General features: G+C 62.2%; 1 protein-coding gene across 2 annotated transcripts in view; it reads left to right on the top strand.

Annotated features, from left to right (window-relative positions):
* Window positions 1–3125: 3125 nt before the first annotated feature.
* The window catches only part of PLEKHA6 (pleckstrin homology domain containing A6), a 56392-nt gene continuing 43627 nt past the window's right edge, over window positions 3126–15890 (top strand). For both annotated transcript variants that reach the window (XM_058039664.1, XM_058039665.1), the window contains exon 1: window positions 3126–3232. The gene's annotated coding sequence lies outside the window, so the exon portion shown is untranslated. The remainder of the gene's footprint in view (window positions 3233–15890) is intronic.

Here is a 15890-nt window from a genome sequence, read left to right on the forward strand (position 1 = left end):
GCACTGTTCCAGGAGCTTCCAAGTAGGGTTGGAACTGTGACCCTGGGGACAAGGACCACCGTCCTGTGTGTGCTGGGAGCTAGGAATGTCACAGGGGGAAGGGAATGGGATTGGGGCTGCTCCAGGAGCCTCCTGGTGGGGTTGGAGCTGTGACCTCAGGAACCTTCCTGAATGTCCTGGGACCCAGGAATGTCACAGCAGGGCAGGGGATGGGATTGGGGCTGCTCCAGGAGCTTCCACGTGGGGTTGGAGCTGCGAACTGAGGAACCTTCCTGTGTGTCCTGGGAATGCCATACTGGGGTTGCTCCAGGAGCCTCCTGGGGGGGTTGGAGCTGTGACCCCAGCACTTTCCCTGTGTGTCCTGGGAGCTGGGAATGCCAGAGTGGAGCAGGGAATGGGATTGGGGCTGCTCCAGGAGCCTCCTGGTCAGTCTGGAGCTGTGACCCCAGGGGCAGGGACCACCTTCCCTGTGTGTCCTGGGACCTGGGGGTGTCACAGCGGGGCAGGGAATGGGACTGGGGCTGCCCTGGGACCCTCTAAGTAGGGTTGGAGCTGTGACCTCAGGAACCTTCCTGTGTGTCCTGGGACCTGGGAATGCCACAAGAGGGACTGCTCCAGAAGCCTTCTGGTGGGGTTGGAGTTGTGACCTCAGGAATCACTTTCTTGTGTCACAAGGGAACAGGGAATGGGACTGGGACTGCCCTGGGAGCCTCTAATTAGGAGTGATGACCTCAGGAACACCTTCCTGTGTGCTCCAGGACCTGGGGGTGTCACAGTGGGGCAGGGAATGGGATTGGGGGTGCTCCAGGAGCCTCCTGGTGGGGTTGGAGCTGTGACCTGAGGAACCACCTGGGAATGTCACAGTGGGGCAGGGAATGGGATTGGGGCTGCTCCAGGAGCCTCCTGGTCAGTCTGGAGATGTGACCCCAGAAGCAGGGACCACCTTCCCTGTGTGTCCTGGGACCTGGGGGTGTCACAGTGGGGCAGGGAATGGGACTCCCATGAATCCCTCCATGAATCCCTCCATGAATCCCACCGTGATCCTGCTATGAATCCCTCCATGGATCCCACCCTGATCCCTCCATGGATCCCACCCTGATCCCTCCATGGATCCCACCCTGATCCCTCTGTGATCCCTCCATAAATCCCACCATGAGTCCCGCCTTGAATCCCTCTGTGACCCCACCATGAATTCTGTTCTGAATCCCACTGTGATCCCTCCATGGATCCCACTAAGTAGGGTTGGAGCTGTGACCCCAGGAACCTTCCTGTGAGCCCCAGCACCTGGGAATGTCACAGCAGGGCAGGCAATGGGGTTGGGAGGTGGTGGCCACCTGGGGAAGGGTCCTGCCAGCCCCACCTGTGCCCCAGGGCACCGAGTGGTGGCCGTTGTCCTCCGGAGGTGGCACCGGGCCCAGCTGTGCAGAAGGGAAGCTCCAGGGCACGCCAGGCACCCCCAGCCAGGAGCGTGTGTGGGCAGCACCCAGTGCCCTATCCTGGCTCTGCCACCCCAAATTTGGGATTTTTCATCCCAATCCTGTCCCCAGCTCTGCCTGCAGGCCCTGCTGTGCCCGTGGCTTGGGGATGGGGCACCTCCTGGTGTGCCATAAAGGGAGCAGGGAACAACCAGACACCAAACCGGGGTGCTCAGCCTGCCTGGGGGCTCCCCTGAGAGCTCCCCGATTCCTCCTGGGCTCTTTTTGGGGAGCAGTGGGAGGTGGAGCAGCCCCTGTGGATGCCCTGTGCCTGCAGGGTGGGGACAATGCCATTTTGGGGTGCTGCTGTGTGCTGGCAGGGAGGGACAGTGTCCCCCACGCTGTGGGGACACAGATCAGTGAAAGCCACCCTGGTGCCAGCCCCTAAAGCCCTGTGCCTGATGGGGGATTACAGGATCAAAGTTTTCCCTTCCTGGAGCGTCCTGGCTGTCCCCAGGGCTGGGATGGGAGGTCCCTGTGGGCTCTGGGTGCCACCAGGGTGCCATCAAGGTGCCACCAGGGTGCCACCACGGGCCTGGCAGGTGTGACAGGCAGAATGAGGGCAGTGCCATGGATTGGGGCACGGTGCCATGGCTGTCTCCAGGTGTGGGATGGGAGGTCCCTGTGGGCTCAGGGTGCCATCAAGGTGCCACCGGGGTGCCACCAGGGTGCCAGCGTGGTGTCACCACGGGCCTGGCAGGTGTGACAGGCAGAATGAGGGCAGTGCCATGGATTGGGGCGCGGTGCCATGGCTGTCTCCAGGTGTGGGATGGAGGTCCCTGTGGGCTCCGGGTGCCATCAGGGTGCCACCAGGGTGTCATCAGGGTGCCACCACGGGCCTGGCAGGTGTGGCAGGCAGAATGAGGGCAGTGCCATGGATTGGGGCACAGTGCCCTGGCTGTCCCCAGGTGTGGGATGGAGGTCCCTGATGTGCCCAACCTTTGGGATGTGGGTTCAGGCTGTGCCCAGGTTCTGGAATTCATGTCCAGTTTGTGCCCAGGCTCTGGAATTTGGGTCCAGGATATGCCCAGGTTCTGGGATGCAGGTCCAGTTTGTGCCCAGGTTCTGGACTTCGGGTCCACACTGTGCCCAGGTTCTGGACTTCGGGTCCACACTGTGCCCAGGTTTTGGGATGTGGGTCCAGTCTCTGGGATGCGGGTCCAGACTGTGCCCAGGTTCTGGAATTCAGGTCCAGGCTGTGCCCAGATTCTGGAATTCGGGTCCACACTGTGCCCAGGTTCTGGAATTTGGGTCCAGGCTGTGCCGAGGTTCTGGAATTCGGTGCAGGCTCTGGCATGAGGGTCCACACTGTGCCCAGGTTTTGGGGTGCAGGTCCAGACTGTGCCCAGGTTTTGGGGTGCAGGTCCAGGCTGCCCCCCAGTCTCTGTCACTCGGCTCCAGCGGATCTCGGCTGTTCCCGCGGGGAGCGGGGCTGTGCTCGGGGTGTCCATCGCTCTCCGTCCCCTCGCAGGCTCCCGGATCCCCCCAGCGCGGCCCGGGGGGGGCTCAGCGCGGTCCCCGCGGGGGCTGCGGGGGCGGGGGGCGGTGGGGGCGGCGCGTCCCCCCCGCCCCGCTCGGTGCCAGCCCGGCGTCACGTGCCGCTCGGTGGCCCCCGAGCATGCCCAGCTCCGGCTCCGGCTGCGGCTCCGGCTCCCGCTCCGGCTCGGGCTCCCGCTCGGGCTGGGGGCGGCCGGGGGGATGCTGCGCCCGTAGGCAGCGCGGGGGGGACCGGCCGCTGCCCGCCCCGCACGGTCACGGTGAGTGCCTGCGGCGCGGCTCCTTCCTCCTCCTCCTCCTCCTCCGCTCTTCCTCCTCCTCCTCTTCCTCAGCGGGCGCGGAGCGGCAGCGCAGCCCCTCAGGGTGCTGGGGGGGCTCTTTTAGGGAAGCGGAGGGGGCTGCGCTCCCGTCCCCAGGGCGCGCTATGGGGGCCGGCACCCCCCGTCTGCCCGAGGGGCTCCCCCTGCACCCCCTGCCCATCGTGCCGAGCTGAGGCCCCCCGAGCTGTCTCCGCCGTGTGTTTATGGGCTGCGAGCCGGTTTGTGCCCCCAACACCCCAAATGCTGCGGGCTGGGACCCCCTGGGTTCGAACCCCCCGACTCCGTGCAGGGGCAGAGCAGCGCGGAGGTTTTGGCTCAGCACCCCCAAACCCCATCCTGGTGAACGGGGGGGGCTCGGGGGGGCCGGACCCCCCAGCACCCCCAAACCCCATCCTGGTGAATGGGGGGGGCTCAGGGGGGCCGGACCCCAGCGCTGGATATGGGATGTGATGGATGGGGCTGAGCGATGTCGTCTGGCGCTTCCCAGGAAAGCGCGACCTTCCCTTGGCTCCGCGGCTCGTTTCGCTGCCTGCTGCGAGCGGAGCGCCATCCTCCTCCTCCTCCGCCTCCTCCTCCTCCTCCTCAGGGCCGGGAGGAAGGGCAGCGCCGCCGCTCCGGGCCCCCCCTGCACCGGGGGGTGTCTGGCGGTGCCGCTGCCCCGAGCCCTCCATCCTCAATCGCAGCTTTGTTGCGCCGCTCGCAGGGAAGGGAAGCAGCCTCTGATTCATCACATGATGGGGATGTTCATACGCCACGAGTCCATTAAACCCCAGCGGAAGGGGCCGGACCGGCCTCTCCCCCCCGGGACCCCCGTGCTGACCGCGGGCTCGGGGTGTCCGGGCGCTCCGGTACCTCCGTGCGGGTCTGGGTCATCTCCGAGGGCTCCGAGCAGCACCTGGCGCTGCCATGCCGCGGGGCAGGGGGGTGGAAGGGGGTAGGGGGGCGGCCCCCGCTCCAGATGGCCGCGGGAGCCGCTCCGTTAATCCCGGCGTGCGGGGAGGGGGAGCGGCGGAGGGAGCCGGGGCTGGCGGGTGCTGCAGGAGCCGCGCTCGCTCCGGGCTGAGCTGCGGCGCTGCGGGCGGCTCTGCGGCCGGGCATCGGCAGCACCCCGCGGCTCGCTCCCACTGCTGGGAATGCGGGAGCGCCTGCAGCCCGCCGTGAGCCCGCGGTGCAGCCCTGCAAAAATGCTTCCAGGAATCGCACCGTGATTCCACTGGGAATTCATCCCTCCGTGAATCCCTCCGTGAATCCCACCGTGAATCCCTCCATGAATCCCTCCGTGAATCCCTCTGTGATCCCCCTGTGCATCCCTCTATGAACCCCTCTGTGATCCTGCTATGAATCCCTCCATGGATCCCACTGTGATCCCTCCATGGATCCCACCCTGATCCCTCTGTGATCCCACTGTGATCCCTCCATGGATCCCTCCGTGAATCCCTCCGTGAATCCCTCCGTGATCCTGCTATGAATCCCTCCATGGATCCCACTGTGATGCCTCCATGAATCCTGGTGTGATCCCTCCATGGATCCCACCCTGATCCCTCCATGGATCCCACCCTGATCCCTCTGTGAATCCCTCCATGAATCCCTCCATGAATCCCTCTGTGATCCCCCTGTGCATCCCTCCATGAATCCTACCGTGATCCTGCTATGAATCCCTCCATGGATCCCACCCTGATCCCTCCATGGATCCCACTGTGATCCCTCCATTAATCCCACCTTGATCCCTCCATGAATCTCTCTGTGAATCTCACTGTGATCCCTCCATGGATCCCACCCTGATCCCTCCATGGATCCCACCTTGATCCCTGCATGGATCCCACCTTGATCCCTCCATGGATCCCACCTTGATCCCTCCATGAACCCCACCTTGATCCCTCCATGGATCTCACTGTGATCCCTCCATGGATCCCATTGTGATCCCTCCATGGATCCCACCTTGACCCCTCCATGGATCTCTCTGTGAATCCCGCTCTGCACCGAGCTCATCCCGGGGTGCCCAGGGCTCGGTGTGTGCACGGGGCTGCTCCAGATCCTTCCCCTGGCTCCTGCTGGCATCTCCTCACGGGAAAGGAGAGCTCCTGAAGCTCCTGTCCCCCTCAGACCTGTCCCTGTCCCTCTTGTCCCCTTCCCTTTGCCAGGAGACGCTTCCCAAGCCAGCTCCTTCCTCTTTGGCCCGGCTGGGGACACCTGGGCCTGTCACCCACCCTAAGCCAAACCCCATGGGGACACAGAGCCAGGATTAGGATCCCAGAGAGGGGATGGCTGAGGAATTACAATTCCAGAGCTAAAAATCCCATGGGAAGCACAAAATCCTGCCTTTATGGACTTTGGTGTTTTTGGGGGACCCCCTGGCACCCATCCTGCTGCGCTGGGCCACCAGGGCCACCCCACAGGGACAGGGGCAGTGGCGAGGGGTGCCCAGAGGTGGCCGTGGCAGAGGCGGTGCCAGGGTGCCAGCGGCTGGCACCAGGCTGGCGCTGCAAGCCGCGTTTTCCTGCCGAGTTCCCATAGAAACCGGCGGGAGCAGCCGCGGGGCTGGCGAGGACGAGGCAGAGGAGGGACGGGCAGGAGGGTGAGGGACACGGCTGGCACTGCCAGGGCGATGCCACGGTGCCAACGCCTCGAGGGCACCGCTGAGCAGCGGCTGCTCCGTTCCCTGGGGAAGGGACAAGGGACAACAGCCGTGTGTCACCGTGACACGGGTGAGCGTGCCCGCGTGTGTTGTGGTGCCCACATCCCCCACGCCGCTGGGCACCAGACCCACCCCAGATGGGCACTGAGGGGGTTTTAATCCCCCCGAGGCCTCCTGAGCCAGCCAGGCAGGGCCGGGGTTGTTTTCTGCTCCATCTGTGCCCCTGGGAATCAGCCGGGCTGGGGATTTCTCCCAGAGCTGGGCTGGGGATTTCTCCTTAAACCGGGCTGGGGGTTTCTCCTTAAACCGGGCTGGGGGTTTCTCCCAAAGATGGGATTGGGATTTCTCCTTAAACCGAGCTGGGGGTTTCTCCCAAAGCTGGGATACGGATTTCTCCCAAAGCTGGGCTAGGGATTTCTCCCAAAGCTGGGCTGGAGGTTTCTCCTAAAGCCGGGCTGGGGATTTCTCCTAAAGCCGGGCTGGGGGTTTCTCCCAGAGCTGAGTTTGGGGTTTCTCCCAGAGCTGGGCTGGAAGGGGCTGCGTGGCTCCGTTGCTGCTCCTCTCCTCTCCTCTCTCTTTCTCGCTCCCAGGATTTGGTAGTAGCATCCCCCACTCCTGTTTTCCTGGGCAAACACACCATCATCCGCAGCAGCAGCAGCAGCAGCAGGCAGGAACAGCGCCTGGAGGAGCGCGCTGCTGCCTCCTCTCCATCCTCCTCCCTCCTCCCTTCCTTCCTCCGCAGCGTTCGCAGCTCCCCGCCCACCCAGGGGAGTCCTGCCCCGCAGAAAGCCCCTTCCCACTGCCCCGAGGGGAGGTGATGATCCAAAACATCCATCCCTGATCCAAAACATCCCTGATGATCCAAATCATCCATCCCTGATGATCCAAAACATCCCTGATGATCCAAAACATCCCTGATGATCCAAAACATCCATCCCTGCTTCTCCCGGCACATTGATGATCCAAAACAATTATCCCTGCTTCTCTCGGCATGGTGATGATCCCAAACATCCATCCCTGCTTCTCCCAGCATGGTGATGATCCCAAACATCCATCCCTGCTTCTCCCGGCATGGTGATGACCCCAAACATCCCTCCCTGCTTCTCCTGGCACGGGCAGGTTGAAGGAAACCTGCAGGCAGAGGGAGGGAGAGAGGGGGCACGTGTGGACCCCCCCTTCCAGCCCTGCCTGCTCCTTCCACCATCCCAAACTGGAAAATCCTCCCGGACTGGGATGTTCTGGGCAGGCAGTGCTGCTTTTCAGCGTGGATTTGGTTTGAATCTGGTTTGATTCAGCACAGGGAGCCCTTCCAGGGCCTGTCCAGAGCTCCAGAGCCAGGCTGGAGCAGGGGAAAAGCTCCAGAGCAGCGGCTGCAGGGTGAGGTGGCCCCGGCATGCAGGGAGTGAGGCTGGATGGTGACAGGGAGCAAAGCTGGATGGTGGGAATGAGGCTGGATGGTGACAGTGAGGTTGGATGGTGGCAGGAGTGAAGCTGGATGGTGGCAGAGAATGGATGGTGACAGGAGTGAGGTTGGATGGTGGCAGGGAATGAGGCTGGATGGTGACAGGGAAAAAGGATGGATGGTGGCAGGAGTGAAGCTGGATGGTGGCAGGAGTGAAGCTGGATGGTGGCAGGGACTGAGGCTGGATGGTGGCAGTGAAGGAGGATGGTGACAAGGAACAAGGCTGGATGGTGACAGGGAGTGAGGCTGGATGGTGGCAGGGAATGAGGCTGGATGGTGACAGGGAAAAAGGATGGATGGTGGCAGGAGTGAAGCTGGATGGTGGCAGAGAATGGATGGTGACAGGAGTGAGGTTGGATGGTGGCAGGGAATGAAGCTGGATGGTGACAGGGAAAAAGGATGGATGGTGGCAGGAGTGAAGCTGGATGGTGACAGTGAGGCTGGATGGTGACAGTGAGGCTGGATGGTGACAAGGAGTGAGGCTGGATGGTGGCAGGGAATGAAGCTGGATGGTGGCAATGAGGCTGGATGGTGGCAGTGAGGCTGGATGGTGGCAGGGAGTGAGGCTGATGGTGACAGTGAGGTTGGATGGTGGCAGGGAGGGAGGATGGTGACAAGGAACGAGGCTGGATGGTGGCAGGGAGGGACGATGGTGACAAGGAACAAGGCTGGATGGTGGCAGCGGCCGGGCTGTGCCCTTAATCTGCGAATCCACTAAAGCTCTTTAATAAAGATTCCAAGTCACCAAGTTCTCAATTAAGGGATGAGGCAGCTCTTGATCCGCGTTTCTGGGTCAGCCGGAGAAAGGCCATTTAGGACCTTTGATGTTCGCAGGGAATGAACACCTGGCCGGGCAGGACCCGAGCTGCTCCTGACTCATGGGCTCCCTTTGGGGAAAGTGGAGCTGCTGGAGCCGGTCCAGAGGTCACGGAGATGCTCCGAGGGCTGGAGCATCCCTGCTTGGAGCCAGGATGGGAGAGGAGGCTCCAGGGAGAGCTCAGAGCCTCTCCCAGCGCCTGAAGGCACTCCAGGAGAGCTGGAGAGGGATTTGGAACAAGGGATGGAGGGACAGGAAGCAGGAATGGCTCCCGCTGCCAGAGGGCAGGGATGGATGGCATTTGGGAAGGAATTCCTCCCTGTGAGGGTGGCGACGCCCTGGGATGGATTTCCAAGATAAGCTGCGGCTGTTCCGTCCCTGGAAGCGTCCAAGGCCGGGTTTATGGGGTTTGGAGCCGCCTGGGCTGGGGAAGGTGTCCCCGTTCCCTGCCCAGCTCTCCCGGGGGAACCGGAGGGCTCTGGAGTTCAGTGGGACCCTCATGGGGGCTCATGGGTGGTCCCCACCCCGCCGGGGCCCCCCGGCTCTGCAGGGCTCTTCAAACCCTCTGTTTACCTCAACAGCAGCCGCCTGCACGGGTGTTAATTGCAGGAGCCGGCGAGGCACTAATTAGGGGATAATGAGACGCCTTTGTGTGTGTTTGGCAGCCCGGCGACAGACGCCCTGCTCCGAGCAGCCGCGGGCCGGGGATGGGCCGGGGCCTTGGGCAGGGGCCGTGTCCGTGATTCCCCCACGCCGTGTCCGTGATTCTGGGCCGTGTCCGTGATCCTGGGCCGTGTCCGTGATTCTGGGCCGTGTCCGTGATTCTGGGCCATGTCCGTGATTCCCCCACGCCGTGTCCGTGATCCTGGGCCGTGTCCGTGATCCTGGGCCGTGTCCGTGATCCTGGGCCATGTCCGTAATCCTGGGCCGTGTCCGTGATCCTGGGCCGTGTCCGTGATCCTGGGCCGTGTCCGTGATCCTGGGCCGTGTCCGTGATCCTGGGCCATGTCCGTGATTCCCCCACGCCGTGTCCGTGATCCCCGTGCCGTGTCCGTGATCCTGGGCTGTGTCTATGATCCACCCCACGCTGTGTCCACGATCCTGAGTCCTGTCTGTGATCCCCCCTACCCTGTTTCCGTAATTCCCATGCCTTCTCCACAACTCCTGTACCATGTCCGTGATCCCCCCACACGGTTTCCCTATTTCCCATCCTGTATCCATAATCCCCGTGCCGTGTCCATGACCCCCGTGCCGTGTCCATGATCCTGGGCTGTGTCCCTGATCCCCACATGCCGTGTCCGTGATTCCCCAGCGCTGTGTCCACGATTCCTCATGCCATCATGGGAATTGTTTCCCTGATTCCCATCCTGTATCCATCCCGTGCCATGTCCGTAATCCCCGTGCCGTGTCCATGACTCCGTCCACGGGGACAGGGCTGGGGACAACCGTGACCAAGCAGCCCCACGGTCCCGGGTGGAGCCCCGGGGGTGCCGCGCCGTGCCCGGGCTCCGGTGGAACAGCCGGGACCGGTCGGGCAGCCCCGGGCACCTCCCCGCCCTGCCCGGCCGGTCCCGCCGAGCTCGGCAGCGCCTCCTGGAGCCGCGGAACGCCCCCGGAGGGGCTGCGGGGCACGGGGGAGGCTGGGCAGGGGCTGTGCCCACGGCAGAGCCCTGGCACCGCGTGCCAGCCTGCGCGGGACAGCTGGAAAACGCCATGGCGCTGGCACTGCCAGCCGGAACGTCGTACCCACAGCTGGGCTGGGCACCGGAACATCATACCCACAGCTGGAAAACGCCATGGCACTGGCGCTGCCAGCCGGAATGTCGCACCCACAGCTGGGCTGGGCACCGGAACATCATACCCACAGCTGGAAAACGCCATGACACTGGCACTGCCAGCCGGAACGTCGCACCCACAGCTGGGCTGGGCACCAGAACGTCGCACCCACAGCTGGGCTGGGCACTGGCAGGGGGCGGAGGCACCTCCAGGAGAGTTTTGGTGTCCCAGAAGGATTTACAAGGACCCCAGGAGGGTTTTGAAGGGACCTTCAGAAGGGTTTTGGAGGTCTTGGAGAGACCCTTAAAAGGGTTTTGGAGATCCAGAAGGGACCCTCAGAAGGGTTTTGGAGGTTCAAGAGGGTTTGGGGAGACTCCCAGGAGGATTTTGGAGGTCCAGGACTGTGTGGAGGGACTCCCAGGACAGTTTTGGTGTCCCAGAAGGATTTACAAGGACCCCAGGAGGGTTTTGGAGATCTTGGAGGGGACCCTCAGAAGAGTTTTGGAGGTCTTGGAGGGATCCCCAGGAAGATTTTGGAGGTCCAGGAGGATTTGGAGGGACCTCCAGGAGGATTTTAGAGGTCCAGGACTGTTTGGAGAGACCCCTGGGAAGATTTTGGAGGTCCAGGAATGTTTAGAGGGAGCTCCAGGAGGTTTTTGGAGGTCCAGGAGGGTTTGGAGAGACTCCCAGGACTGTCTGGGACCTCCAGAAGTGTTTTAGAGGTCTTGGCGGAACCTCCAGGAGGGTTTGGAGGGACCCTCAGAAGGGTTTTGGAGATCCAGAAGGGACCCTCAGAAGGGTTTTGGCCGGCGCTCCCAGATGAGCGGGACCCCGGGCTGTGGCACGGCCGAGGGTGGCACCGCAGGGACAGGGTCACCCCCTGCCAGGTGCCACCAAGCCCTGGTGGCAGCAGGGACACAGGGACAGCACCAAGCCCATTCCCGTTCCTATGGGAGGGGCTCCGCGGGATTGGGGCGCTGCCCACGGGGGCAGAAGCACCGCGGGTGATTTTGGGGCGCTGGGGCTGTGGGGGTGCCTGAGGGGCGAGGCTGGGAGCAGAATGCACCCCCTTAACTGGGGAAACTGAGGCACGGAGCCACCCAGCCGTGTCCCATCCCCGCTCCAGCGTGCCGTGTCCCACCCACCGCTGTGGGGTGCCTGAGGGGCGAGGCTGAGAGCAGAATGCGCCTCCTTAACCAGGGAAACTGAGGCACGGAGCCCCCCAGCCGTGTCCCACCCCCGCTCCGGAGGGTGTTTTGGGTGGCATGTGTGGGATGTGCCCGCCTGTGGGCACCCAGCAGCCCCAGCTCCCATTTCCCGATCGGCTTTGGGCGTCGCCACGCCGTAATTAGCGGTAATTGCTCTCTAATGAGGCGGCAATCCTGCGGCTTCCCCCGCCCCGGGCCGTGCTGGGGCACCTCCCGGGGAGCTTTGGGGACATCCGGACACGGGGGTGGCTCGCTGGTGGCGCTGGGGACAGCGGGAGGTGGCGCGGCCCCGCAGTGCCCGTGCCAGGCCGGCAGCGCGCCCCGCCCGCCCCGGGCACCGCTGGCACCGCCGGGCACTTCCCCTGCCTCGCCCCCGCTGCTGGTGCCACCCCTGGGGCGGTGTCACCCCAGTGACAGTGTCACCCTTCTGTGATGGTGCCAACCCGCTGTGGCAGTGCCACCCTGCTGTGGGTGTCACTGCCGTGGCGGTGCCACCCCTCTGGCTTTGTCACCCCTCTGTGGCAGTGCCACCCCTCTGGCAGTGTCACCCCTCTGGCAGTGCCACCCCCTCTGTGGCAGTGCCACCCCTCTGGCAGTGTCACCCCTCTGGCAGTGTCACCCCCTCTCTGGCAGTGCCACCCCTCTGGCAGTGTCACCCCTCTGGCAGTGTCACCCCTCTGGCAGTGCCACCCCTCTGGCAGTGTCACCCCCTCTCTGGCAGTGCCACCCCTCTGGCAGTGCCACCCCTCTGGCAGTGCCACCCCTCTGGCAGTGTCACCCCGCTGTGGCAGTGTCACTCCTCTGGCTTTGTCACCCCCTCTGTGGCAGTGCCACCCCTCTGGCAGTGTCACCCCCTCTGTGGCAGGGTCACGCCACTGTCGGTGTCACCCTGTTGACAATGCCACCCCTCTGTGGCAGGGTCACCTCGCTGACAGTGTCACCCCCTCCGTGGCAGTGTCACCTCTCCAGTGGTGCCACCCTGCTGGCGGAGTCACCCCGCTGGCAGTGTTGCCATCCTGACAATGCCACCCCACTGTGGCAGTGCCACCCCTCCGGCAGTGTCACCCCACTGTGGCAAGGTCACCCTGCTGACAGTGTCACCTCGTTGGCAGTGCCACCCCACCCTGGGTCACCCCGCGGGCGGTGCCACTCCTCTGGCGTTGTCACCCCGCTGTGGCAGTGTCACCCTGCTGGCAAGGTCACCTCACTGACAGTGTCACCCCGCTGTGGCAGGGTCACCCTGCGGTCGGTGCCACCTCTCTGGCAGTGTCACCCCTCTGGTGGTGTCACCCTCTGGCGGTGCCACCCCACCCTGGGTCACCCCGCGGGCGGTGCCACCCTTCTGGCATTGTCACCCTGCTGGCCCTGTCCCCTTTCCCCGCCCCACCCTGCCCAGAGGAAAAGCCACCCCAGGCCAGCCCCGTGTGCCCGCAATGCCACCAAGCGTGTCCCCGCTCCTGTCCCTTCGTGCCACCCTCCGCGGGCCAGCGGGTGCCGGGTGTGGGCAGCCTGGCACGGGTGCCAGGGGGACATTTTGGGTTTTTTCCCTTTAATTCTCCAATTTAAGCCCCGGGCGGGGATCCCAGGCTGGGCAGATGCCGAGAGTGGCACCGAAGGTGCCAACGCTGCCACCGGGACGGGGTGGGCACCGGGGCTTGGCACAGCTTTTGGGAGCCTCTGCCCCCTCTCCGGGATCGATTTCCCTCCCGTTTTTCCTCTGGGCACTCTCAGCCCAGTGAGGAGGAGGAGGAGGAGGAGGAGGAGGAGGAGGAGGAAGGCTCAGGTGTGTGCCAGCCCCGGGTGTGTGCCAGCCCCAAGTGTGTGCCAGCCCCAGGTGTGTGCCACAGCCCCAGGTGTGTGCCAGCCCCAGGTGTGTGCCAGCCCCAGGTGTGTGCCAGCCCAGGTGTGTGCCACAGCCCCGGGTGTGTGCCACAGCCCCAGGTGTGTGCCAGCCCCGGGTGTGTGCCACAGCCCCAGGTGTGTGCCACAGCCCCAGGTGTGTGCCAGCCCCGGGTGTGTGCCACAGCCCCAGGTGTGTGCCAGCCCCGGGTGTGTGCCACAGCCCCAGGTGTGTGCCACAGCCCCAGGTGTGTGCCAGCCCCGGGTGTGTGCCAGCCCCAGGTGTGTGCCACAGCCCCGGGTGTGTGCCACAGCCCCAGGTGTGTGCCAGCCCCAGATGTGTGCCACCCCCAGGTGTGTGCCAGCCCCGGGTGTGTGCCACAGCCCCGGGTGAGTGCCAGCCCCAGGTGTGTGCCAGCCCCAGGTGTGTGCCAGCCCAGGTGTGTGCCAGCCCCAGGTGTGTGCCACAGCCCCAGGTGTGTGCCAGCCCCAGGTGTGTGCCACATCCCCAGGTGTGTGCCAGCCCCGGGTGTGTGCCAGCGCTCCCCGTGCCCCTCGCGGTTTTGCTTTTGTGTTTTTGTGTTTTCCTCGCTCTCCTTTCGGCTCGGCTGAGCAGCGATGATGATTTGATTTGATGATTTGATGATTTGATGATTTGATTTGATGATTTGATGATTTGATGATTTGCAATTCCGGTTTTCGTGGCAGCACCTGATGGGGCCGGGCTGGGTGTGCGTTATTTGCTCTGCTCTGTGATTTATTTGTTATTTTGATTGCGTGGTTTTTTATTTTTAATTCATTTTTCCCCTGAACCAACGCTTTGCTTGATTAGGAAACAACAACGGGGGAATGGGGTGGAAGTTTGAAATCTCATCCAAGTGAGAGAATGATGAGGGAGATGTTTGGGGGTGCTGGACCCCTCAACCTTGGGAACCCTGACATATCATTTGCTCTGCTCTGTGATTTATTTGTTATTTTGATTGCATATTTTTATATTTAATTCATTTTTTCCCTGAACCAACGCTTTGCTTGATTAGGAAACAACCACGGGGAAATGGGGTGGAAGTTTCAAAGCTCGTCCAAGTGAGGATGATGAAGGAGATGTTTGGGGGATGTTTGGAGGGTGCTGAACCCCTCAGCCTTGGGAACCCTGACACGTTATTTGCTCTGCTCTGTGATTTATTTGTTATTATGATTGCGTGGTTTTTTATTTTTAATTCATTTCCCCCCTGAACCAATGCTTTGCTTGATTAGGAAACAACCACGGGGGAATGGGGTGGAAGTTTGAAATCTCGTCCAAGTGAGAGTTTGATAGGAGAGATGTTTGGGGGATGTTTGGAGGTGTTGGACCCTTCATCCTTGGGAACCCTGACACGTTATTTGCTCTGCTTTGTGATTTATTTGTTATTTTGATTGCGTTATTTTTGGGCTTTTTAAATTTTTAATTCAAATTTTCCCCTTTCCCCTGAACCAGCGCTTTGCTTGATTGTGAAACAACAACCACGGGGGAATGGGGTGGAAGTTTGAAATCTCGTCCAAGCCCGAGGATGATGAGGGAGATGTTTGGGGGATGTTTGGGGGCTGCTGGACCCCTCAGCCTTGGGGTGCAGGGCTGGAGGAAGGGCTGCTGATAGCGCCGAGGCTGCCCAGCCTTATCTCACCCCCTCTTATCAGCAGACATGCTTGAGCTGCAGATAAGCGGGACCTTGGGTTCAGGCTCGGGTTGCTGGAGCAGGGCGGGGATTGCTCCGTGTCCCGGTGGGGTGGGAGGTGCTTGGGGGGCTGAACCCCCCGTTTGGGAGTGGGGGATCCCCCCAAAAGCTCCGTGTGGGGTTTGGGGGTCACACAGTGACCATGCTGAGTGGAGGCTTCGCCTTTCCTTGTGCGGATGGGGCAGGGAACGGCCTGGGGAGGGTTGGCTCTGCTCCTTCTTCTCCTGAAGCGAAAGAAACTGAAGGAAAAAAATTCATATTTGGGGCCAATTTGATGATTGTGCATTCAAAACACCCATGGGGCTCCTATTTGTCCTCCATCTCCCCCAAATCTCTCTCTGTGCTGGCAGGAGCCCCAACTTGTGCAGGAGATTCTCTGCTCCATCCCCGGGGATTTTTGATGGAGGTTCTCTGCTCCATCCCCAGGGATTTTTGCTGGAAGTTCTCTGCTCCATCCCCAGGGATTTTTGATGGAGGTTCTCTGCTCCATCCCTGGGGATTTTTCCTGGAGGTTCTCTGCTCCATCCCCAGGGATTTTTGATGGAGGTTCTCTGCTCCATCCCCGGGGATTTTTCCTGGAGGTTCTCTGCTCCATCCCCGGGGATTTTTGATGGAGATTCTCTGCTCCATCCCCAGGGATTTTTGATGGAAGTTCTCTGCTCCATCCCTGGGGATTTTTCCTGGAGGTTCTCTGCTCCATCCCCAGGGATTTTTGATGGAGGTTCTCTGCTCCATCCCTGGGGATTTTTGATGGAGGTTCTCTGCTCCATCCCTGGAGATTTTTGATGGAAGTTCTCTGCTCCATCCCCGGGGATTTTTGGTGGAGGTTCTCTGCTCCATCCCCCGGAATTTTTGATGGAAGTTCTCTGCTCCATCCCCAGGGATTTTTGATGGAGGTTCTCTGCTCCATCCCCAGGGATTTTTGCTGGAGGTTCTCTGCTCCATCCCCAGGGATTTTTGATGGAGGTTCTCTGCTCCATCCCCGGGGATTTTTGGGGGTGCTGGAAGGTGATTTGGGTGCTGCCAGGCCTTGTGATCACCGCTGAGAAGGGATTTTCATACCAGGGACACGGTGAGTGCCATCCCAAGGAGCCAAAACCCTCGGGGCGGCCTTGGGGAGGAAATCCTCACCCCACTTTTGCTTTTCCA

Source organism: Melospiza georgiana, chromosome 23 (assembly GCF_028018845.1).
Source record: "Melospiza georgiana isolate bMelGeo1 chromosome 23, bMelGeo1.pri, whole genome shotgun sequence".
In the NCBI taxonomy this organism is placed as follows: Eukaryota; Metazoa; Chordata; class Aves; order Passeriformes; family Passerellidae; genus Melospiza; species Melospiza georgiana.